Below are 25843 nucleotides of genomic sequence, written 5' to 3' on the forward strand. Positions count from 1 at the left end.
GTGTTAGTTCGAAATCTCAGGAATTGCTTGCGGTAATAACGAGAGGGACAATGCAACAAGTAATTAGACTGGTTATTTAACTTTTTTTGTTCATTACCTAGCAAGTGAGTTGAAAACAATTTCTCTCGTTTCTCTATGTTTACAATTCATGCCCAAGATTAGAATTGTTTTTGTGCATGTTGTGGTCGAATTAGGAGATTGCATTTACTAATTGCTGCAGCATTTACCCATGCTTGCACTCTTCATCGCCATTGATCTAGTAGGTTAACATTTTTATCATCATGATTTTTTATGAATATTTGATAAGCCGGCATCGGACTTTCTACAATCAGCTTTCGCATTAGCGAAATTGATTTCCAGATCACATGGCTATACAATGAGTTCAATGATAATTTGTGGCGTAGAGTTATAATTGAGACACATTGTGGAAGTTTAAAAACATGCCGCTGTTAGGCAGAATCCTGTGCAGTGCCCTTAGGTACCACTACACACAATTAAGACTACAGGTGGTAATACAAGTTTTACCTTTGGTACAATCCTGTACTACTATGTCAGAGTTGTAGCAGTGGTGGAGCAGCCAGGCTTATCTCAAGAGTATATGAGCAGTAGCAGAGATTACACAAAGGGACCACAATTACTGTGACTCAAGCAAACACTGACTCAAGGTTTCAGGTAGAAAAATATAAGTACATTTATTTTTAAACCATTCGTTATAAACACAACACTTCTATTAAACTTCAATAAATACCACACGTTAGATATACTACAATTAACCAATTCACTGTGTACAGTAAGTCTCAAGGTAAGTACCCTGTGTTTGAAGGAACCAGTGTTATGAACAAAACACGTTACCGCGAATACGATTGCAATCACTTTTTGACAGTTCGGTCTACTAAACAAACGCGTATCCGTGACATGAATTGCTACCGGGGCAAAAACACACTTAGCAACCGAGATACCCAGAGGGAGATGGAGGCAAAAATCACAGGCAATCACACGGCCAGACAGTTCACGATTCAACATAGCCAAAAGTACTTCGATATTGCCAATGTTCGGAAGCAAAAGTTATAAGAAGGTATCAGGTTCTGGTGTCTCCTTCTCCAATTCCGAGTCACTCCAATCCCCTTCCTCCTCTCCTGTGAGTTCTGATTCCAAAGTTCCACCGAACCTTTTCTTCCACAGCTCTTCTTTCTTCTTTCCTTTTTTTGTGTGGATGGGATCTGCCCCAAAGGGAAGCCACCCTGACCCCAATATAGAAGGTCCGGGGGGCCCCTCCTCCGATTCAGACCAAAGGGGAAAAAGCCATAGGCACAAAAAAAACCTTTCCGGTGGTATCTGGTGGTCTTCACTTTTGAAAATGCAGATGGGATAATCCGGATGGGCAGGGATGAGATGCCGGTAAGAGTATGGTGTACAGCTAAGGATAGCAGTCGAGGAGTCAGAACAGGTAACCGGGGGCGAGCCAAAAGACAGACAACAGAACGGCCCGTAACTATACCCAAGAGGAGAATGCAGGAGGGAAGAAAAGAAAGGGGGAAGAAAAACATAGGAATTCAGGGGGGAGCCCTGGAGCCTCAGGAGAGCAAGAAGAGGCAGACTAGAGAGAGCCAGCAGCGGGGAAGAGCAAGCCGGGAAAGAGGGAAAGCAAAGGCCCACAAAAGCTGAGAGAGAACACTTACGAGCGCTCCAACCTGAAAGCTTGACGCGAGTAGGTTGCAACGCGCAGACTTCCGGGTTGGAGCTACTAAAAAGGCCTTCCCCGGCGGCCGACAGAAAGACTAGACTGCCGCTGAGTGTTACGCGGAGACGTGGCGGAGTGGCTAATGGCCACTCCAGCGCCATCGGCTCCATACACGCAAGCTACAGCGGCGTGTGACAGAAGGAGGGAAGACAAGGGCAAGCTTTGGAAATGAAGAAAAAGGGATTCACCCAGTTTCCTCAACAGAACACAGTATCTTGTTCCAATGGTGCAGCTGGTGCCCTGGCAGTTGTTTCTGTTGGTTTCCCGCAGACCCACAATTCCTGGAGCTTCGTCGTGAAGGAGGACGTCTGAAGGGGGTCTGCACCACACAGGGATGAAGCCAGCAGCAGCGATAAGGAATAAAAGGTGCGCTCCTTAAAAACAGGAGAGGCTCTTCAAGTGGCTACCCGGACCACTACAGCAGTGTGCAGCGATTTCGACCATGGAAGAGGATCCTCTGGCTGTAGAAGATGAGCCAGTTATCCCTACCAAGCTCAAGGGAAGAAGACTCCGAACTGGATCTTCTCTGAGTCGTTGAACGGCAGATAGCTTCCCCGGGACGGGGTAGTTGCAGTAGCCGTCGTTCTCTCCACTTCTCTTCGGTTCCTTGTAATTACAGTGGCGACTCTCTGACTTCTAGCCCAAGAGACCTGCTTTTTATGCGAAAAAAACCCATTCACGCAGCCTGGCTGTCAATCACCCAGCAGGGGGGTTGTCCAGCCTGGACAACTACCCTGGCCAATTATGACAAAGTGCAACTTGGGTTTCCTAGGATACCCTGTGCAGGGGTGACTACATCCTTCCCTCACATTCAGCCCACCTAGACACCCAGGTGCCTTGAGGAGGGCTTCTGGGCAGAAGCCCGCCAAAAGACAGTGAACAAAGAAGGCGAACCTAGTTTGCCGCGCAAAGTAAAACACAAGAAGGACTTTAACAAAAAGAAATGGCGAATAAACCCAACCGGAGCCAAGAAAAAGACGATTTGGTCAAGCAGGTTTATGTTCGAGGCTAATATAATAGCCAAGAACAGTACCACGTTTATCTAATATAATTGCGGTGGAAAAATTAGGGTAGATACCACTGCCACCAGCCAAGTCTAAATGTTAAAAGAACAAAACAATGCTCTAGGAGGTACAGATGCGAAGGGATACAAGTTAACCCTTTCCAGTACTCCATGGAGGATGGGGTTACTGGATCTGTGGTAGATTGACTAAGTAAAGTTAATGGTAACTTTACCCTTTTCTGGGGGACAGTAGTTGCCTCAGAAATGGAGTCGAGGGGAGTCAAAGACAACCCTGTGCCACGGCACTGAAGGTGCTGTGTGACACACAAACAGAAGGGGGCTACTGAAGTGGTGTACTTCAGAGTCCACAATCACAAAAACAGGTAGCAACACATAGCAAAACCCAGGTAAGAGTGGGGGAAAAGCTCTCACTCTTACTAAGTGGAAAACAAATAAACTCCAGAAGTCCAGCAAAGCTGCTGGGGGACTCACTAGGTGAGGGAAATTAGCTAGAAATGAGAATTCTCCCTAACAGCCGCCAATAGCGCCCTTCAAGTATATTCCAGGTTTGCTCATTGATATTCCAACTGACTCCGGCACCAAAAGTTACTATAGGAACTACCTTTTGGAGGTAGAACATCAAAACCAGTGTTAAGGAAAATTTACTGTAGCTTTTATTTATCTTTACGCTTGAAGTGCAAGCCTTGTGGTCTTCAGTTTCAGGTCCTTCACCCACTAAAGTTCACAAATGGAGTTATTAAACTGAACTCCCAAGTATCTTATAGTTTCGACTGAAGTCAACAACTGACCTCCAACCGCCCACCTAAAGGCTCTGTCTCTTTTGCTGGTTACATCTCCAATGGACACAATTTTTGTTTTTTCAATATTTATTGTGAGTTCATTAGTGGATAGATAGGAATATAGACAGCTAATTAGACGTTGGAGGCCAATTTGGGTTCTCTCCATCAAGACCAGATCATCTGCATAAGCAATGCATCTCACTGGAACTTGATTTATTTTGGGAGGGAAACAGTGTACCTGGTAAAGATAATTGGGCAAGTCTGCCAAGAACAGTTTAAACAGGTCGGCCGCAAGTGGCCACCCCTGCTTAACCCCCCTTGCTGTTGGAATAGAATCTGTCTGTCAGAATAGAATCTGTCAGTTCTCTGTTTTTATTAAGTCGAATTCGAATCGACGTATTGGAATGAAGAGCGTGCATTATTGGGTCAAGAATGTTTGTTGGACATTTCCATTTTTTTAATTTGGCCCAGAGCAGGCCGCGATTAACACCATCAGAGGCCTGCTTCATGTCAATAAATGCTAGATGGATTTTAGTTCTGGCTTTCTGTGCTTCTAATTGTAAAGTTGTGAGTATCAAGAGATTGACATCAACCTCCACCCCCTTTGAGAAGCCAGTTTACCGTACATCAAGGACGCCTGCTGTCAGTGCTCATTTTGCTAGGTTCAATCGCAATTGAGAGCCAAAAATGTTACCGATTGAATCTAGCAATGCGATGGGACGATACTTATCAGGACTATCCCAACTGCCCTTCTTGTGAATGGGAACCACAATTGCTGATAACCACGAATCCGGGAGTTGTTTACATATAGCAATGGTCTGGAAAAGTCTTTCAATAAAAACGGCCCACGCCAACCTATTCTTTTTGAGCCTCACATTGCTGATCAGGTCAGGTCCGGCAGCACGAGAGTTCTTTAAATTCTTGATCGCTAGAATTATGTCGTCACGCAACATTTCGACTGCCCAAGACCCTCCTTCTGAACCCAAATGTGAATCTGATTGTGGAGTCGAACTAGCGAACACTCTGGAAAAGTGGCTGGCCCATCTATCGCCTGAGATAGTATTCTGAGGCAAATCTGTGCCATCAACATTGTCTGTATTCAAATTCTGCCAGATTTCTCGAGTGTTCTTTGTGATTTGAAGCTTCAGCATCAACTCAGCATGGTCTTGTTCGACGATGGTTCTATGTGAAGTGGCCCAATTCCTATAGATGGATCTTCTTGCTCTAACGACCTCCGATACCTTGTTCCTCGGGGTGATTTTTTTTAAGAGCCTCAGATCTCTTCGAAATGCTTTCTTTTTCTCATGCATAACCATGCTAAATAGATGTTTATGACACTTTCGCTTTTGACTCAGATCACTATTAGTTTATTGGACAATGAAAACAGTTTGCAAAAAGCTTGAAACTGGCTTTGTTAAACATTGTAAAGAGAGCCACACATCATTTGAATCTTGAAGTCAACCTATCCACAAGTTCAAGTTTGGGAGGGCAAACCTCTTTTTCAATGTTCTGTGGCATCCACTGGGCCCTGGAAACAAAATCTGGATCAATTGCATGCGTTTGCCTGGCCAGCACATTCAATGTCAGATCTTTCACAAATTCACAAATTGGAAGATTGCCTTTGCCACCCACTGTTTCACATGCATATTCCGATTGTCACAATATGTACCGGTTCCTAACGACATGATGACTTATGCACTATACGCATATACCTCCTGAACAGAGTCCACACTATCTGTTAACATGGTCTAGCGCCGTATCGGTGCCACCAATTGTTCGACTAAGTCGACGTAGCGCGCAACGTGCCTCACGTTCAGTATTGTACCCATGACCACTCCGCTTGAGCAGACATTGTGCCTAGTTTGACTTACTAAGTTTTACACCTACGAACTGTTTAGCATTGTGCCTATACATATATTGTGTGATTAGGCAATGCGTTATAGGTTAAAGGACTAATACTGCACCCTTGAACTTACCACTCGACTAGACACTGTGCCAAATGTAATCTGCTTTATGCTGCACTTGTGATTTACTTTGCCTATTCCAAGACTAGCATTGTAGTGGGATCTCACCACCTGATTAGACATTGTGCTACGTGTGATCTTTCTAGCATTGTATGCCTAGTATTGTACCTGCAAACTGTCAACAGTGTATAAATGCCCTCCATTTTGAATAGTGAAGGCATTATGTATGTACTGAACTAACCCGTGCCCTTCACATTTGAACAAACTGCACTATTTATTAACTTTTGATTAAGTATCGTATCTGTAGCTATACTACCTGCTGACATGATTAAGATGCCTAGGCCTTTTGCATACTAGCCATTTCTGTGATCTTAGTTCCTACTAATTCACCTGTTTTCCCTAGTCCTTAAGTATATTACCAGCAACACCATTAGCTAGTGATTTATTCCTAGGTCTTCAACACGAATTGAATGATTGCCTTCTAGAAGGTCCCCCTTTAGATCACGACTTATACATCTGGTCTGAAACATGATTCCCACGACTGACCAGTTGACATTACTATTGTTTACCATACTAATGGTCCTCCAACAGACCCTAGTCACATGCACCTATACTATTGACCAGCAAACTCTGAAAATGACAAATACAGCGCTCCTTACACAGGATACTAAACTAACGCCCTGCTTGCCTCTACTTAAATCTGGACCACAATCAATAGCCATTAATCATACTAAACCGCTGCTAACATTACCGTCCGACATAAAAACGGACCAAATGCACTCTAGATGCGACCTGAATAGTTCCGCACCACGTTCCCTTACGACAATCACCCCTATAACCACTTCTAATAGACCTTGCCCATTATCAACAAGAAATAACAGACTCTGTGCTAGACTACCGTGTCTCTATGAGCCACGAATTAGTAGCGTAAGAATTCTGTGCCCTCACTTTAATAAAAAAACACTCCCCAGGTCAAATCTCTTCACAGACTAAACAATGCTGCCACTTCTAACACCCAGAATCCTAAAACTAATAATCACTTAAAGACTAAAACAAGCCGGTCCAAACTTATGAACCTCCGGGATCCTAAAAACTCCACTAGTATCACAGGCACCCTAATAAATGCCAGATCCCTAGTGGTACATGCCACTGAAATATCAGACCTGATCTCAATGGACAACCTTGACTTCCTAGCGGTCACAGAGTCATGGCTACATGCAGCAGCTGGTCTGGCCCTCTCTTTAGCAGTCCCTGAAAATTGCCAAATTCTTAGAGCAGACAGAGTTGACGCCAGAGGAGGGGACATTGCCCTCTTTGCCAAATCGAACCTGGCCATAAGATTAGTACCTTCACCATTAATTAAATCCTGTGAAATACTTATAGCCAAAGTACCTATCTCCAACTCATGTACGTTAACCATCTACCTAGTATATAGACCTCCGGGACCTAGTGGCACCTTTGAGGAGGACATCTCTAGCATTCTATCGGACAACAGCAAAGATTCCTCACAAGTATTACTGCTGGGAGACTTTAATCTTGGGCTCAATGATCCCACCGACAAACATGCTCACACAGTATCCAACATACTTTCAGAACAAGGGCTCACCCAACGAGTGACTCAGCCTACCCACGTCAAAGGTAGGACATTATACTGGGTGGCTGACCTGAACTGTGAAACGTCCATCACTTCTATAACTCCTCAACCATGGACAGATCACCTCCTGATTGCATTCACCTTAGCAATAAATAGTCGAGTATGCAAAGACAAGGCTATAGCACCACCTCTCCCTACGAGGAATAAAATAAATATTACGGTGGATAAGATATTACCTCACATTCTCCCTTCCTTGAACTCATTCTTGAGTGCCTCTGACCCTGACTCTCTAGTCGAGGCCTCCAACAGTACTATGTCTAAAGCTCCTCTCAAAATGCGTAAAAGTAAACCGAGGGCTCACTTGAATGCCTGGTTTAGACCACAACTAAAAGTCATTAGATCAGAAAAAAGAAAATTGGAAGCTACATGGCGACACTTTCCATCTGAAGAAAACAAGACTAACTTCATTAACTTGACCGACAACTATAAAAAAGAAATAATCTGTACAAAAAAAGATATGTACAATGAAAGGATTACCAAAGCAAATTCCAATACCAAGGAATTATTTGTGATCCTACAAGAAATGGAAGCTCCTATCCCACCTGCAGACAATGTTGTAAATGACAAACTCTGGTGTTCGAACATACAGAACGCCTTATCGAACAAAATTGCCTTACTTCAAAACAAGATTGCTGATAAGAAATACACCATGCCTAACTGTGACACGCAATTCACAATACCAAAACAATCGACCAATACTCCAGATCAATTCAGATTCTCTAAAATCTCCATTTTTGAAGTCGAAAAAATTATCTCTTCTTTGAAACCTCCAAGGTGCCAGAGCGACAACTGCCCTGCCCAGATAATTAAAGATGCAGTCAAAGATCTGGCGCCATTTATTTCCAAACTAATCAATTCCTCCTTCTCGTCAAATATTGTTCCTAGTAACCTAAAAGTGTCATGGGTCTTACCCCTGCTAAAGAAAGCAAATCCTGGACCCCACTATCTCGACTAATTATAGGCCGATTACAACCATGCCTTTCCTACTTAAAATACTTGATAAAGTAGCGTATCTTCAAAAACAGAAGTATTTGAAACTAACCAACTTTTAGGTGTCCGCCAATCAGGTTTCAGGCCACAACATGGCACAGAAACGGCACTAATCGACTTCAAAACCCAAATTGATGAGCTTAAGGACAAAGGCAAAACTGCCTGGCTACTCGTCGTTGACCTGTTTTCAGCCTTTCACTTGCTGGAACATAAACCGAGCTCTTGATTCTTGGAACTGTCGCCAACCTGAAAAAACTTAACACTAACTACACCGCCTTTAACACTGACGGGAACATAATTAAGGTTGTAAAGGAAGTAAAAACCTTAGGTTTTTACCTTGACTCTACATTAACCTTGAGTAAACAAGTAAATTCTATGTCATCAGCAACATCATATATTTGCAAATTAATCAGGGCCTGCAGGCCATTCCTATCTAAAGCAAGCTGCATCATCCTAGCTAACGCCCTTATACTCTCGAAATTGGACTAATAAAATTCCTTATACATAGGTGCAAGTAAGTACATTCTGAACAAAATTCTAATTTTGCAGTATAATGCACTCAGAACTGCATTAAGTATTCTAAATAGAGAGCATATATCAGAGCTAAGGAGACAGAATCACTGGCTGTCTATCAATGACAGAATCCTACTTAAAACAGTTTCCCTCACATTCAAATGCCTCAACAATGCCGCACCGCCCTATTTAGCTGAGCGAATAGCCATGAAAACTACTTCTCGCCCCACCAGATCTGCCAATTCCTTCTGCCTTACCATACCCAGATTCAAGTTAAAGAAATCTGGAGGAAGTAGCTTCCCTGTCAAGGCTGCACAGACTTGGAACGCTCTCCCACTCTCCCTTAGAGTGGTAGAATCCTTTCTTAGCTTCAGACGCAATACCTTAAACTGGTTGAGAACTAATGACAATTGACTTTTGCTGCAATCCACTAATGTATACTGTATCATGTAATATGTCTACTACTTTGTTGATAACGACTACCCGATGTTTCTTTGTATTCACCATTCTTGTATACATCACTATTTTCCTCTACAGCTGTCCTTGACTTGGTTTCCCTATACTCTTACTCTGTACTCTGTAACCTAAGCCTAAAGTAAACTTGTAACCTTTGCACCCAGTTACCTAAGGGTTCGGTGCACCATACAAATAAAAAAACAAACAAACAAACAAACAAACAAACAACCAAACTGTTTGCTTCTTTTGGTAAACTCCTTCTTGTAATGAAGCATCCCAAACATTCCTGCAGTTTTTGCTTGGTTCCAACGTTCTCATTGTGTGCAATGTGAGAAACCAAAGGGTATCTCACTTGCTAGTCCCTGGGGATCTCTCTCTCAGGTGGCCAGGGCACACCCGTCGCCTTTGGATCCCGATCCTGGGGTTGGACCTGAGTGGGAGGATCGCCTGGGTGAGGGATCTCAGGGAGTGGGAGTGAGACAACCAATGGTGAGACGCAGTATCCCCCGCCTTTCCCGTGCCCATACCCCATCCTTTTCTATTAGATTTCTGATGACAATGCAACTCCCTCCCCTTTTCTACACAAACACTGGGCCGAGGAAGAGGAGGACCGAGAGAACAGAGGCTAACACTTACAAATCCTGTTGCACATGTCCCATTAATAAGGTCAGGCAAAGTCAGGCACTTGACCTTAATCATATGCATCTGATACCAATTAGCTCCCCCCACATAGATAAAAGGCAGAGCATGGAGACACACTCTGAGCAGGTGGAACACGAGAAGAAGCAGAACTTCCGGGGCAAAGGCGAAGCCATTGGAGCAGGATGACCGATCGAGGAACCGGAGTGAGGGGCAGGGAAACCCTAAACATCCCTGCAGGAGGTCGGTGCCTCTAGGAAACTGTGAGAGACACACGGAAAAAGCCAAAACCCAGACAAGAAGAAGCCTGTATTGTGTTTCAAGGATGCCAGTGACCCTCCTGGGTGAAAAGCAGAGTTGGGGAGGCGAGGCCAAGCCTGTGCTATTAACCTTGACTCATGAATCGAAGCCACAGAACACAAAAGAATGCACACAACCGGTGAGTTAGCGAAAGACATGAAAGGCCTGTTTGTGTCAAGGAAAGATTGAAGCTGCAACAGTGTATCTCACAATTGAAGGTTCCACGCGTGCTGATGAGACGCGAAAGAAAGCAAACCACTACTGAACTTTAATGTCAGCGGTAACTGTGAAGCCTGTGACACAGAGTAGCGGAGTGGTCCGGTAAAAGGAAACAGCCCATTCGAAAGTCTCATCGAAATGTTTGATGTTTGTAATAAAGCAACAAAGTAAATGAACTTCGAAATACGCGATAATCAAGATTAAACCTGGCGTAAGGGGAAGGTAAAAGGTGATTGCTTTAAAAGAAAGACTTCTTTGAACTTTTTGAACTACCCAGACAAGAGACACTGGGGCAAATACCATAAGGAAGAGCTGAAGTGAAAGTTAAAGGTGTCCTACGGAGGTTTGAGGAAAAGCCTCACACATTTGAAAGTCTTCAACATCAGTGAAAGGTTCGACTGAGGGAGACCTAGAACATGAAATAAGCTTGGGGAAGGGAACCCCTACAAGTACTGTGATTACGAGGTCTGAGCCCGGCTGAGCGCGAGCTTCATTGAATCGGTTACTTTTCCTGAGAGGTCCGAGTCTGACTGGGGGAGAGCTACGTGAACTTTTGATGCCTTGAGAGGTCCGAGCCCGACAGAACGAGACATACATAAATTTTCTCGAACTGTGAAAAAACTTTTTGCTGAACTTAAATGACTTTAACATGGAAGGCCAAGCAGGCCTCAACCCAAGTTTTGAACTGCCTTGTTTTGATAACCTCAGCCAGAGTGTGTCATCCTGTCTACAGGGAGCGTCTTAATCTGTGCTGTCCAACATGGGGAGAAGAGCTGACTCAGCCATCTTGATCCTCTATGTTATAACACTGACTTTCCTTTGCATACATATTCCCCTTTACCCACTTTTTGTACAAGAGATACTTACTGATGACCAGGTGGCTGCCCTAGACCATCCAGTCTCCCTGTAAGAATTAGGCAAAGCGATTACTGCACTCTCCACTGGTAAGACCCAAGGGAGCGATGGACTCCCTGCAGAATTTAATAAGATGTATAGTTCTATGCTGATGCCGGCACTTATGAAGGTCTATGAGGAGTCATTTGATAGCGTCATACTCCCGTCCAGCATCATGGAAACACTAGTGAGACCTATCCCTAAACCAGGAAAACCTATGGAGAGATGCAACTCCTATCGTCCCTTGGCCATGCTAAACTATGATGTAAAAATACTTACTACTATATTGGCTGGCCGCCTGGGTAAGGTGATAGCTTCCTTAATACACATTGATCAGACAGGGTATGTACCTGGCCGCAGCACTGCCATAAATCTTTGTAGATGGCAGCATGTTATAGACCAGACCAATTTGCAACCTGCATACCTGGTGGTTGCATCCCTCAACACCATTAAGGCTTTCGATTCTGTCTACTGGGAGTGAATGTACGCAGCATTAAGGGGCTTTGGGTTCGGGGAAACCTTTATCCACTGTGTCGAATTACCGTACACCCGCCCAGTGGCCAGAGTGAAGGCGGGAAGGCAGATTTCAGACATATGGGACATACAAAGGGGAACCCGTCAGGGGTGCCCACTCTCCCCGATGTTGTACATACTGGAACCTCTGGCTGTATACCTGAGGAAGGAATTCCTGGAGGCAGGTATACGTATTGGAGGAACTAGGCATCTTATATCATCATACGCTGATGATGTCCTAGTATATTTGTGTGAGCCTACACACAACCTTCCCATAATGCTAGATGTTTTGGATAACTTTACAAAACTACTGGGGATCTCATTCAGCAGGCGGAAGTCATGCCTTCTTCCTTTGGTGGGACTTCAACGAGAAGACACAGCAGATTTACTAGACCTGGGGCTGGAATAGGAAATGACCACATTTAAATACTTAGGAGTCTGGATTGCATATGCACCTCACGACACACACATATATAACAGAGTTAAGACGGTTGACTGAATTAAGAAATCCATGAAATTCTGTTCCGGCCTACTATTCTCTCTTATGGGGAGGATCTCTATAGACAAGATGATTATCCGCCCAAGACTATTATATGCATTCACGAATGTACACTACCACATAGAATAAAGGTTCTTCTGATCCTTTGAAGCCACTCTCAGGGATTTCTTGTGGGGGGCGGGACAACACAAATTGCACTCAAAACATTATACCTACCATACCGGAATGGCAGAGTGCAGCTCCCTCATCTGGAACTTTACTACTTGGCTGTCCAGCTTTGCTTTGCACCGATGTGGCTGTCTGATGACATCACCCCTGCACCTGCGCTTCTTCAGACAGTAGTGAGACCTGCTCGACTTATGGATATTCTGTGGGTCCCTAGAAGCTGATAGATGGATCCCAGCATGGTGGCCAAATTCTGTATAAATGCAACCCCAACCTGCCCCTGGTGCAACAGTGAAATAGCTGATTTAATGCATATGCTCTGGAAATGCATTTGGGTGCAAAATCTCTGGTTCTGCATAGAAAGGGCATGCACAAAAGCTGGGATTGCCAGGTTTGAATGGAACTGATTACACTGCCTTTTGGGAATGTACTCTAGGCCGAGCAAACACAGGCACGTGATTAGGTTTATGGACCATACGTGCGTCCTAGCGAAGAGACGCCTAACTATGTTGTGGAAAAATAAGCAGGGCCCCCAATATGAACTTTGGCATAAAGAATATGAGTGCTGGTGCCTGGCTGAGATGAAAGCATGGGTTAGTGCAGTACACGAAAGAGAGGATGAGCTAGCCACTACATTTGATGCCTGGAAAGTCAAAACATTGCAATGTCTACCCTTAAGATGAAAAACCGCCTTAAACAATGATATCCCTATCATAATAGTGGTTGCACACCATAGGAGATATATTTGTACTTGCTTTGAATTCTCTCTCCTGGGCTGCTCTAGATGAGACCTCTGAGCACTTGTCTCTGCTGTACCCGCTGCCTCTCTTGGCCTATAGACCCATTTATGAAACACGACAACCCAAGCACTTTTTTGTTAGTTTGTTTGCTAACAGGCTGTTTATATGTTAAGAGATGTCATGTTAAAACATTAGAACTACATTGCAGTTGAAGTGAATGTAATACCATCATGCAGCCTTGTTGTACTGACATAATGATACCCTTGGTTTACTTTACTCAAAAAACACATTTTAAAATAAAATAATGGGGAAAGTTGGAACAAACATTGTGTAAGGGAAGCATGGTATCAAAAGCAAGACAGACACAAAAGATACATTTGGAAAACCTTTATTGTTCTCGAAAAAGGGATTGGAAGAATGACTATCTTGCCCTATGTCTAGGATGGGAGCACGATCGTCCATCAAATAATAAATAACAGTCCTAGTGGAGTCTGTCAAAACAAGATGACCTATGCTAACAAAACCTATTCCCAGCCCTTACTCTAATTTAACAAAATGTGTTAGCGAAAAAATATGCATGCAAAAGGAATAATGTGCAAAACTATAAAGAATCAATGTGGCTGAGTCAGCTCTCCTCCCCACGTTGAACAGCACGGGGAAAGGTGACACCCATAGAGAGGATGACACATTATGGCTACAGGCAGTTCATAACATGGATTGAGGCTCGCTCGGCCTTCCAGGCTAAAGTCCCTCTTTCCATCTTCAATATACAGTTCAACAAAAGGCACACACCGGTCTCCCTCAGTCGGGCTCGGACCGTTTAAAAACACAAAATTCATGCCGGTCTCCCTCAGTCGGGCTCAGACCGTTTCAAAAGCACAAAGTTCAGGTAGGTCTCCCTCAGTCGGCCTCGGATCTTTCAACGTACACATTTCTTGTGGATTCCCCTCTTTCGGGCTCAAACCTTACACAGTTCAACAATACTTGCCGGATCTCCCTTCCCCAAGCTCGGATGTCGAAGACTTTCAAATGTGTGTGGCTTCTTTACAGACTACTGCAGGACCACTTTGACTCAGAATTCAATGTTCAGCTTTTACTCTCCCCTTCTCTTGATGTTAACTTTGTTCACTTTCACTTTTATCGTTACAAACAATGTACCTTTCACAGAGACTTTCAAGTGGGCTACTCCCTTTTACCGGACCACTCCATTACTCAGTATCGCTGATTCCACAGCTGGCCTTGCTTTAAATTTTATTTGCAGGTATGCCTTTCCTCGCGTCTGCCTTCACTTGAAATATATTGTTACAAACTTCAATCTTTCTTAGCACACACCGGTCTCTCAGGTCGCTTGCCAACTCATCGGCTGTGTGCGTCTTCCTTCTTTTTTCCATGAGTCAAGGTTAACACCACAGGCTTGGCCTCACCCCGCCCAACTCTGCAGTTTACCCACGATGGTCGCTGGCATCCTTGAAGCACAATTCAGTTTCCTTGTTTTCTCCAGGGGTCTCCCTCGATCGGGCTCAGACCCCTCCAAAAGTACACAGATGGATCTCCCTCAGTCAGGCTCAGACCCCTTTAAAAATTCACAAATGGGTCTCTCTCAGTCGGGCTCAGACCCCTCTTAAAGTTCACAAAATAAATGTCCTTGGACTTGCAGTCCCAGAATCCTTCATTCCGACTTTGCTCCCACTTTGCTAGCTCCCCCTTTTCACACTGTGGTGATTTTGGGAACTGCAGGTGTTTATGGGGATTCTTGTAGAGGTCAGGGTCTTGCCAACTTCCTCTCAAAGGCCTGGGCTTGTCTGTTTTGCCCAGGGGAGGAGCTCTGGTGGCAGCACCACCAGGTTACCCCAGCTGACCATGGTTTGGCTTCCTGGTGGTACTGTTCTCTTTCCGCACTGCAGCCTCCTCTGTACTCACAGGCCCAGCAATCAGGCAGTCATTCTTCCTCTAGTGCTCCAGGGTCTCTCCAGCTCGAGGTTTCCCACTATGGCTTCCGTGCACCATCCAGCATCTCCAGCTCGCTCTGAGTGTGCCTGTGTGCTCTGGATTTTATAGTGAGGCGGACGCTTAATAGGTCTCAGGCGAGAGTGATTGTCATGGGGGGCCTGACCATGCCTGTCCTTGTTAAGTCTGTTGTTAAAAGGGAAGAGTCTGTCTTCTGTGCCTGACTGTGTTTCTTCACAGTGATCTTCGATCTCTCAATCCCTCTCTTCTTCGTCTCAGTGTTTGTATAGAAAAGGGGGTGGGGGGAGTTGGGAAGTCATAGGGCCTCATTATGAGTATGCCAGTCCGGTAACAACGGTACCTGTAAGCTATGGGCACCGTTGTTACCGGACTAGCATACTCCAAGTCCTGCGCACGGGTGTCGCCCTTCCCGCCAGTTCTGAACTGGTGTGCGGAATGGCAACCGTCTGCATGCTTTGTCGGAAGCACATGCCCCGTCATAAACAATGCTGGTGCTTCCGTCCTCCCCATTGGGTCCTATGGGAATGGGAAGTAATTTTTCCGGCGCCTGGCAATGGGGAATTACCAGGACGCCAGGACTGTAATGCCCCGGTAATTCCCATTTTGCCAGGCACCGGAAAAAAACACTACTCCGGTATGGCTACCACCAGGGTCGTAATGAGGCCCATAGTGCTTTCTGGTAATTATTGGAAAATTGGGTTAATCATATCCTATGTAGACTGAGGGGATCTCAGGTAGGGGTGTGTCAGAAAGGGGGGGAATACCACATCCCTCCCAAGGGCATTCCTCCCGCAGTCCCCAAAGACCCCATGTACAGGTGACCCTCCCACACTGGGCTACCCCCAGGGCCTGGTTCCAAAGGCGATGGCCGTGCCCGGGCCACCTGAACAAAAGATCCTCCGGGTCTATCGGCCTCAGGGAGCAACTGTGTTCTGTATAATTGCGACAAGCAAATGAACATTGGTGAAGACGTTAACTTGAACAACTCTCCATATATGAAATGTCAATATGGTGGAAGTAGTAGAACAAGTAGGAAGTAGGAACAAGTAGGTTGTAAAGCCAATTAAGTATAGACAGGGCTGGTGTATAATTGTGCTATACTAAATAAATATGAGAACTTTATAAAAATTCCTGTTTATCAGCCAGTGAAACTTTGGGGAAGAGATACCTGGCAGGAGAGTAAACTAGGGGATCTGCAAAACCCACCGGTGGGATTCCTGGCAGGAAGTATACCAGGTAATCCCTGTGAAGTACATGAAATGAAAAGACATTAGGCCTCTTCAGGAGTCTGGCGGTATCCCAGCGGTTATACTGCCGGGATACCGCCAGTGCAAATAGCGTTACCACAACTCGGTCTGGCGCTATCAGCGCCAGATCTGAGTAGCAGTACAGCGCTAAGTTCCCATTCCCCATTGGGTCCATGGACCCAATGGAGTTGGGGCGCTATTACCACTGGGGGTAATAGCGCCGAATAGGTCGAAAGCATGTGGTAAGGGGATTTGTTTACCTCCAGCGTAAAGCTGGAGGTAAAACTCCCACTTACCGCCGACTCATGATTGGGCCAACCCAATTACCGCCGCAATTTAGGGCTAAGGCCCAACTCATGATGAGTGCCATTGTGAATAGATACCTGGCAGGAGAGTATGCCAGGGGATCTACAGAGTCTACTGAAGGATTCCTGGCAGGGGAGTATATCCAGGAAGTTATCCTTCAGGAGTTGTGATGTAAAAGAGACATGTGTGCCATCCTCAGAAAGATATTGGGACTCATTACGAGGTTGGAGGTAAGTTATGGTCCTTACCGGCATGGAGCAAATGCCGTGTCCGTGTAGCCTAGAGCCTGCTATTAGAGGGCTATTATGACTTCACGGGCACGAGCTTTGCGCCATGCCGGTAACAACCTTACCGCCATGCCGCAAAAGACCCCAAAATCACCCTTAGCGGCACTGAGTAAAGTGCAGATAGCACCACCGCCATCCATGCCTCCGGCAATAGCGGTCACCGCTATTAGAGGTGACCGCTAATAGAGGCCACCGCTAATAGTGGTGACCGCAAATAGGCAGAACCGGAAGTAGCGTCACTGCACAGGAACGGGAAAGAGCATGGCGGCCAACTTGAAAAACACAATCCATTGCCATCCTCTGCACCCGGGATCCACATCACCACCACACTTGTCCCAAAACAAACTAGCAGCATATTACAATGCCCAATGCCCTTAAAAAAGGTGCTGTGCGCATGCGCAAGGAGCGGTTCTCAGAAGAAGAGTTCAACATGCTTGCTGACAACTTGGCAGAAAATGGGGATGTCGTGTTTTCCAATGACATGCGCCGACCTGGGGGGAGGTGGCGCGCGAAATCTCGGGGGAGGTGGCGCGCAAAGTGAGTGCGGTTGGCACCACCCCGCACACAGTGAAAGATGTCTGGAAGCGCTGGGATGACCTGTGGCTACGCATCCGGAATATAATCTCGGCAAACCGTAGCCAGGGAATGGCAAAAGGTGGTGGAGGTGGCTCACCAATAAAGATGACTCCCTGGGAGGAGACTTGTGCGAGCATCATCGGAATGGAGGCAATTGAGGGAGTGGGGGATATGGAGCGAGGAGCCCCGTCATCGGCTGATGCAGGTACGTGTCCCAAATAAACCAGTGTAATGATAACCATGAAGATGTCCCCCCGAACTGACAGCATAATGATGCAAAGCAGGGGCCACCAGACACATGTACGCAAACCTGCCTACAGGCAGTGCACAGCACCATCTTGTCCACATGCATGATGCACCCCATACATGTGTCAGCCCAGATGCATCCCTGCATGATCCACCCAAAAGGCAAGCAACCCGTATGTCACTGCTCCAAAAGCAAATACCCCCCATTCCATAGAAATGCTGCTACCCCAATGCATGCCTGATGCACGTACACCCATCACTAATGCTCTCCCTCTCTTCATCCCCCACAGGAACACAATCTGACAGCGATGAACATGACCCCAGGGAGCAGCCTGCGACACCAGTCAAGAAGTCCAGGGGCATGGAGGGAGAAAACAGGCCCTCAACATCAAGGGCAAGAGTGAAACCAGCACTACCTCACAAGCCCCACACAACCGCAGAACCTACAACACCAATGTGCATTATGCCCACCACCACAGCACCCATGCCAGCCACCACCATACAGGAGCCAGTGGCTGAAGGCACTGTATCCACTGCCAGCAGTACTGTCAGAGTGGCAGCTGCCACAGCAGCCTTGTCAGATGATGAGGCACATAGTCTGACACCTGGCACACCTACTGTCAGGAATCTGAGGAAAGCTTCAGATCGGCGCTTCTTGCTTTGCAAGAGGCGATAAACTCCATTTCCCATGAGGCGTGGGAGAGGTGTAGTTCTTCTATCGCGCGCTACAACAACTGCTAATTAGCAGCAACGGTTAAAACTCACCGCCGCCCGTGCCTCGGTGCAGGTAATTAATGATTGTTAGCACGGGCGATGGCAGCTTAGGAGCAGGCATGCAGAAATTCTCAGACGCCGAAGGACTCTTGGAGTTTCCCCGGGCCGCGACGAACAGCTGACCAACCACGGGCCGCGGCGGTGAAGTGGGCTCCCATAAGCTTTGGGCATCGCTCTTCAGGGTCCGGATGTCCTTGTGAGGCATCCGGACCATCAGTTAAGTGTTTTCATATTCTGGAGTTGCTATATGCTTACTTGTTTATTAATTGACTACTTCAACGTTGTCGTGGGTGTGTGAGGTAACACGCCCTAAGATATATGCCATGCATTAGACACGCCATGTGTAGAAACATGCTATAAAACTCTGAACGGATAAAACTGGGCACTGGGAAGGACTATGTAAAGAACACGCATGGGTCCACACCGTACAAGGGCATGTTCATGTGTGTCTTTTTCCCTAAATCATTGTTTGTGGCTTCATTGTGCCCGACGGGCCATGTGTCTCGTGTCTTCATAAAAAGGGACACCCTTTTGTTTGTGCCATTTAGCTTGTAAGCAAATCTATGTGTGTTCAAGAAATGACTGTCCAAGTCCTACGTTATATTCAATCCATATGTTATGTTCCAAGACTATGTTCTAGGTTATCCGCTTGTATTCTATGAGGTGCAAAGTGGAGTTTAAAGAGCTATTATGATTCATATGTAACAAGTTCATTACAGGTATAGGAGGTCAGGTTAGGCGTTCAGGAAATAGAGTTTCAAGTTCAGGAATATCGCTGTATTGTATGTATTTGCTTGTGTATGTTCCCCTCCTTTCCTTTGTCACTCCATCCCCTTTTCCCTAACTCCATCTTCCCCCCATTGGCTGCCACGTGGCTTCCTGTGATATCAGTCTTCAGGCGCCCGTGCCAACCACGGTGGGAGGGGTCAATCTATTTGGCTTCTGTGGTTCGGAAGAGGGGATTGAGACCCCTATTCCCTTATAAGCTTGACAGAATTACCTGCCCCTGATTTCGGGGTAATTGAAACACCCAGGCCAAATGGATACAAATCCTCCCCCTTTAGCAGATGTGCTAAAAGCACTACAAGACATACAAGTAGAATTGGTACAAGCTAGGCAAGAGTCTAGTATATTGAAAGCTCAGGTACAAGGGTTGGTCGCACAAGGCACCCCGCTGGATGGGGCTGGAACATCTACGGCAGGGCAAACTGGTAGAGTCCCGCCTACTGTAATTGTGCAGCCCTCTAATATCGTGCCATTAGCCGCACCAGAAAGATTCACAGGAGACCCTAAGAAATACATGACCTTTTTAACACAATGCAGACTTCATTTTTTGTGCAAACCTAAGGCGTTTGAGACAACACAAGCTAGAACAGCATTTGTTATTTCTTATTTAACTGGAGATGCGGCAGCATGGGCTATGCCGTTGGTGCAAAAGGATGATCCATTATTATATAATTGGGATGGTTTTCTAGTGGGGTTTGGTAGGTTATTTGATCGCCGAGAGGTGTCTTTGGCTCAAGACAAAGAATTATTAGCTTTAAGACAAGGAACACGCGACTTGGTTTCGTATGTTACCCAATTTAACAGGTTGGTGATTGAAACTGATTGGCCTGAGAATAAACAGACTGTGTTGTTTTATCAAGGGCTCAAAGAGGAATTGAAGGATGCTATTGCTCAAGTAGAACCTCAACCTAGTACATATACCGCCATGATTGACTTAGCCCTAAGATTGGATCATCGAATTGGAGAACGCAAGGGGGAGAAGAAAAGACCAGAAGTGTTGTCTTTTGCTAGGTTGGATCGGGGTAAGGGAAACAGGAATACAGAAGGAGAACCTATGCAAATTGGTGTAATAAGGGGGCCCTTGTCTGTTGCAGAAAAAGAGCAACGGGAGGCTAACAACGTGTGCCTTTATTGTGGACAACCAAGACACTTTATTAGAACTTGCCCGAATAATCCCAAGAAAGGAGCAGGGGTGGATAGAAGCAAGGTTGAGACGGGAAAAGGACTGGGCCGGCCTTAGGGGGAACGCAGGCGACAGGCCCAGAAATTAATAGGTTCCCCAATTGGAGTGCAAATACGACAGGGAAAAGAAATTCACATTTGTACATTTTGGTGACTTTACTTTTTGCCTGTACTAAGCAGTTAGTGTCTGCAATGGTGGACTCAGGCGCCACCGGTAATTTCATTGACATTGGATTGGCAAAAAGATTGGGTTTACCTTTAAGGGAAAAGGCTCAGGTTGAGGGGGTGCAATCAGTGGATGGATCACCATTGGATTTAGGACCCATATGTCAACAAACTAAACCCATTCTAATGAGGTGCGAGTCTGGACATATAGAGGAAATTGTATTTGATTTAATAGCGGCACCTCAGTTTGGGCTCATTCTGGACATGCCTTGGTTACTTAAACACAATCCCAGGATTTATTGGATTAAACGGGAGGTGGTATTTGCAGGAGTGGAGTGTGAGGGTCACATGGAGGAGGAGGTGAGACCCGCATTATATTTGGCAGACCAGGTGGCAGAACCACAAATGGTGGGAGCAATGGCTATGAGTATTCCAAATCAGTATCAAGATTTAGCTAAAGTATTTGACAAAGGGGGAGCAGACAGGTTACCACCCCATAGATCTTATGATTGTGTAATTGAATTAGAACCAGGGGCTAAATTACCTTGTAGCAGAATCTACGCTTTGACTGAAAAAGAAAACCAGCATTTACGTGAATACCTGGATGACATGTTAAGTAAGGGATTTATTAGACACTCCACCTCTCCTGTGTCGTCACCTTTGTTCTTTGTCCCAAAGAAAGAGGGAACACTTAGGACATGCATTGATTATAGAGCATTGAATAAGGTGACAGTGAAGAACAGGTACCCCTTGCCTTTGATTTCAGTATTATTGGATAAAGTAAAAACAGCAGTGGTTTATACCAAATTAGATTTGAGAGGGGCTTACCATTTGATCCTTGTGAAAGAGGGGGATGAGTGGAAGACAGTCTTCAGGACTAAGTTCGGTTTGTTTGAATATCTTGTGATGCCTTTTGGTTTGTGTAATGCTCCGGCAGCATTTCAATACTTTATGCAGGAGGTGTTGAGTGAGTTTCTAGATCAGTTTGTTATAGTTTATATTGATGACATTTTAATTTATTCCTCTTCTGAAAAACAACACATAGAGCTTGTGAGAGCAGTGCTAACAAAATTACAAGACCATCAGTTGTATGTAAAACTGGAAAAATGTGCCTTTCATACCACTCAAGTGGAATTTCTTGGTTTTATTTTGACTCCCTCGGGTAGTGTGATGGACAAGAAAAAAGTACAAGCAGTTACAGAATGGCCAGCGCCTCAATGCATTAAGGATATCCAGTCCTTTTTGGGTTTTGCAAACTTTTATAGGCGCTTTATATCAAATTTTTCACAAATCGTTACCCCCATTACCAAATTATTGGGAAAGCCACTAAGTTTGATTGGAACACTGAGGCAGAAGTAGCTTTTCAAGAGTTAAAGAAAGCATTTACATCAGCTCCTGTATTGAGACACCCTAACTCAGAAAAACCTTTCCAAGTAGAAACAGATGCTTCTAACGTAGCTGTTGGAGCAATATTGTCTCAAAAGGATGAAGAAGGAGTATGGCATCCAGTAGCTTTCTACTCTCGCAAGCTTACTAGCTGTGAACAAAACTATTCAATCACTGATAAAGAGTTATTGGCGATTAGAGCAGCATTTTTGGAGTGGCAACATTATTTGTTGGGGGCCAAATATCAGGTTACAGTGGTCACTGATCATAAAATCTTACAATACTTCAAGACAGCTCATACATTAAGTCCAAGGCAGTTAAGATGGTCACAGTACTTTAATGAGTTTAATTTTGTAGTCACTTTTAGACCACGGAGAAAAAATGGTAAGGCGGACGCTTTATCTAGGCAGCAAAATATGGAAAGCAGTGTAACCGAAGTGAAGACTATCATTCTTTCGGAAAAGGTTGTAGGAGCAGTAATGACTCAATTACTGAGACAAGTAAAACAAGAAATGAAAGGAAAGGTCCAATTGAATTGGGGAAAAAATCCCACAGAAACATTCCACAATGGGCTTCCTTATTATGCAGGGAAATGGTTTTTACCGACGCTCGCCTTGCAGAGGAAGGCGATGCATTGGTGTCATAATTCACCTTTAGCAGGACATTCAGGAAGCAAAAAGACCCAAGGGTTGTTGGAGAAATATTTCTGGTGGCTAGGGTTAAAACAAGATTCTATGAAGTACATTCGAGAGTGTGAAACATGTGTACGCAGTAAGTCAGACCGTAAAAAAAAGGCAGGGTTACTCAAGCCACTACCCACCCCGGAGAAGATTTGGACACATATATCCATGGATTTCATTACTGATTTGCCTCCGGATGATCAGTATCACACAATCTGGGTGGTGGTGGATTATCTCTCTAAACAAGCCCATTTCATACCTTGTAAAGGAATCCCAGGAGCAGGGAGATTGGCGGAATTGTTCTTGCAACATGTGGTCAGATTACATGGACTACCTCATAGTATTGTATCTGATAGAGGCCCTCAATTTACTTCCAAATTTTGGCGTGCTTTTTGTAAAATGTTAGGCATGGAGTGTGCGTTGTCCACCAGTTATCACCCACAGACGGATGGACAAACAGAGAGAGTCAACCAGACGCTGGAACAATATTTACAGTGTTATTTAAGTGAGGGTCGTGAATCTTGAGTACAATCTTTGTGGTTGGCTGAGTTTACTTATAATAACACTGAACACGCTTCATTGGGTATGTCTCCAAATGTGTGTTCATATGGTCACACACAGAATATGTTACCAGAACATCTACCTGATATGGAGAATATTCCCATGCTTCAAGATAGAAAAGAGGTACTACTATACCTCAGATAGAAAGCACGAGCCAATTTAGACCAGGCTAAGGAACAATATAAGAAATATGCAGACCGAAATAGGAGAGTTGCTCCTCAGTATAAAGTGGGGGATAAGGTCTGGCTTTCAACACACAATTTGCCTTTAAAGGGACCCCGTAAATTTGCCCCCAGGTTTATTGGACCCTATGAAATTATGAAATGTATATCTACGGTGGCATGCAAATTAAAGTTGCCTAATACGTTAAAGATACATCCAGTGTTCCATGTGCCTTTGCTTAAACCTGCAGCTTCGGGAACACGAGTACAGAGACCTCCAGCAATTATCAAGGATGGACAGGCAGAATATGAAGTAAAGAAGATGCTGGACTCAAGATGGAGACAGAATCGTTTATGGTATCTCATCCAGTGGGTAGAATATGGACCTGAGGATTGTTCATGGGAACTGGCTAGTGCGGTTCATGTACCCAGATTGGTGCAACAATTTCATCTGCAACATCCAGAGAAGGCAAAACTTGGAAGGGGCCCTGGGAGAGGAGGTACTGTCAGGAATCTGAGGAAAGCTTCAGGTCGGCGCTTCTTGCTTTGCAAGAGGCGATAAACTCCATTTCCCATGAGGCGTGGGAGAGGTGTAGTTCTTCTATCGCACGCTACAACAGCTGCTAATTAGCAGCAACGGTTAAAACTCGCCGCCGCCCGTGCCTCGGTGCAGGTAATTAATGATTGTTAGCACGGGCGACGGCAGCTTAGGAGCAGGCATGCAGAAATTCTCAGACGCCGAAGGACTCTTGGAGTTTCCCTGGGCCGCGACGAACAGCTGACCAACCACGGGCCACAGCGGTGAAGTGGGCTCCCATAAGCTTTGGGGATCGCTCTTCAGGGTCCGGATGTCCTTGTGAGGCATCCGGACCATCAGTTAAGTGTTTTCATATTCTGGAGTTGCTATATGCTTACTTGTTTATTAATTGACTACTTCAACGTTGTCGTGGGTGTGTGAGGTAACACGCCCTAAGATACATGCCATGCATTAGACACGCCATGTGTAGAAACATGCTATAAAACTCTGAACGGATAAAACTGGGCACTGGGAAGGACTATGTAAAGAAAACGCATGGGTCCACACCGTACAAGGGCATGTTCATGTGTGTCTTTTTCCCTAAATCATTGTTTGTGGCTTCATTGTGCCCAACGGGCCATGTGTCTCATGTCTTCATAAAAAGGGACACCTTTTTGTTTGTGCCATTTAGCTTGTAAGCAAATCTATGTGTGTTCAAGAAATGACTGTCCAAGTCCTACGTTATGTTCAATCCATATGCTATGTTCCAAGTCTATGTTCTAGGTTATCCGCTTGTATTCTATGAGGTGCAAAGTGGAGTTTAAAGAGCTATTATGATTCATATGTAACAAGTTCATTACAGGTATAGGAGGTCAGGTTAGGCGTTCAGGAAATAGAGTTTCAAGTTCAGGAATATCGCTGTATTGTATGTATTTGCTTGTGTATGTTCCCCTCATTTCCTTTGTCACTCCATCCCCTTTTCCCTAACTCCATCTTCCCCCCATTGCCTGCCACATGGCTTCCTGTGATATCAGTCTTCAGGTGCCCGTGCCAACCACGGTAGGAGGGGTCAATCTATTTGGCTTCTGTGGTTCGGAAGAGGGGATTGAGACCCCTATTCCCTTATAAGCTTGACACCTACCACTACAGGCCCCCTGCAGTCACCCCATCTCTCCCCACCCAGTATACACAATACCAGCAGCCATGAGCTGTCTGCTGTGGAGTCATGGGCAGGGATCCTCAGCCCCGCGATGTGCACGCATGAAGCACCAACCATGTCGCATGCACCTTCGTCATCCACCAGTGTCCAGGACAGGCAAGAGGGGATCAGGGCAATCCAACAGCACCAGGAGGAGCTGGCAGGACTGGTGACCCAGCACATCATCGAATGTGGCCAGGCAAGGGAGGATATCAGGGAATGCGCAGCGTCCCTCAAATTTGCCATTGAGTCCACTTCCAAAGACATATGCAATGAATTGGCGGCTGTGAGGCAGGTCCTCACCCACATGGTGGCAGCATTGGAGGCCCTGCATCCCACACAGGTGGTTGAACAACCTGGCACCTCCTCAAATGCCAGCTCCACTCAGACCAGTCCCCTGCGTAGGTCTGGGCGGAACTTGTGCAGGTCGGACAGGTGTCCACCTGGTGCTGGCAGTGGACAAGGTGTGTAGGTGCAGCATGCCATTCGGAACTCCTGAAGACTAATGGTGCATGCGAGTGCTAGTAGTTGAGGGGGGAGGGGGGAGAGGGTATGTGGGGAAGTTGAGGGGGGAGGTGGAAGGGGGAGAGGGTGTGTGGGGAAATTGAGGGGGGAGGGGGAGGGGCAAGAGGGTGTGTGTGCGCACGATTGTAGTCCACTTCGTGCCTGTTCTGCGGGTTCCGGACAGGGGTAAGGAGCCACCTCTTCAAGGG

This window comes from Ambystoma mexicanum, chromosome 5p (assembly GCF_040938575.1).
Source record: "Ambystoma mexicanum isolate Mex_15411 chromosome 5p, UKY_AmexF1_1, whole genome shotgun sequence".
NCBI lineage: Eukaryota > Metazoa > Chordata > Amphibia > Caudata > Ambystomatidae > Ambystoma > Ambystoma mexicanum.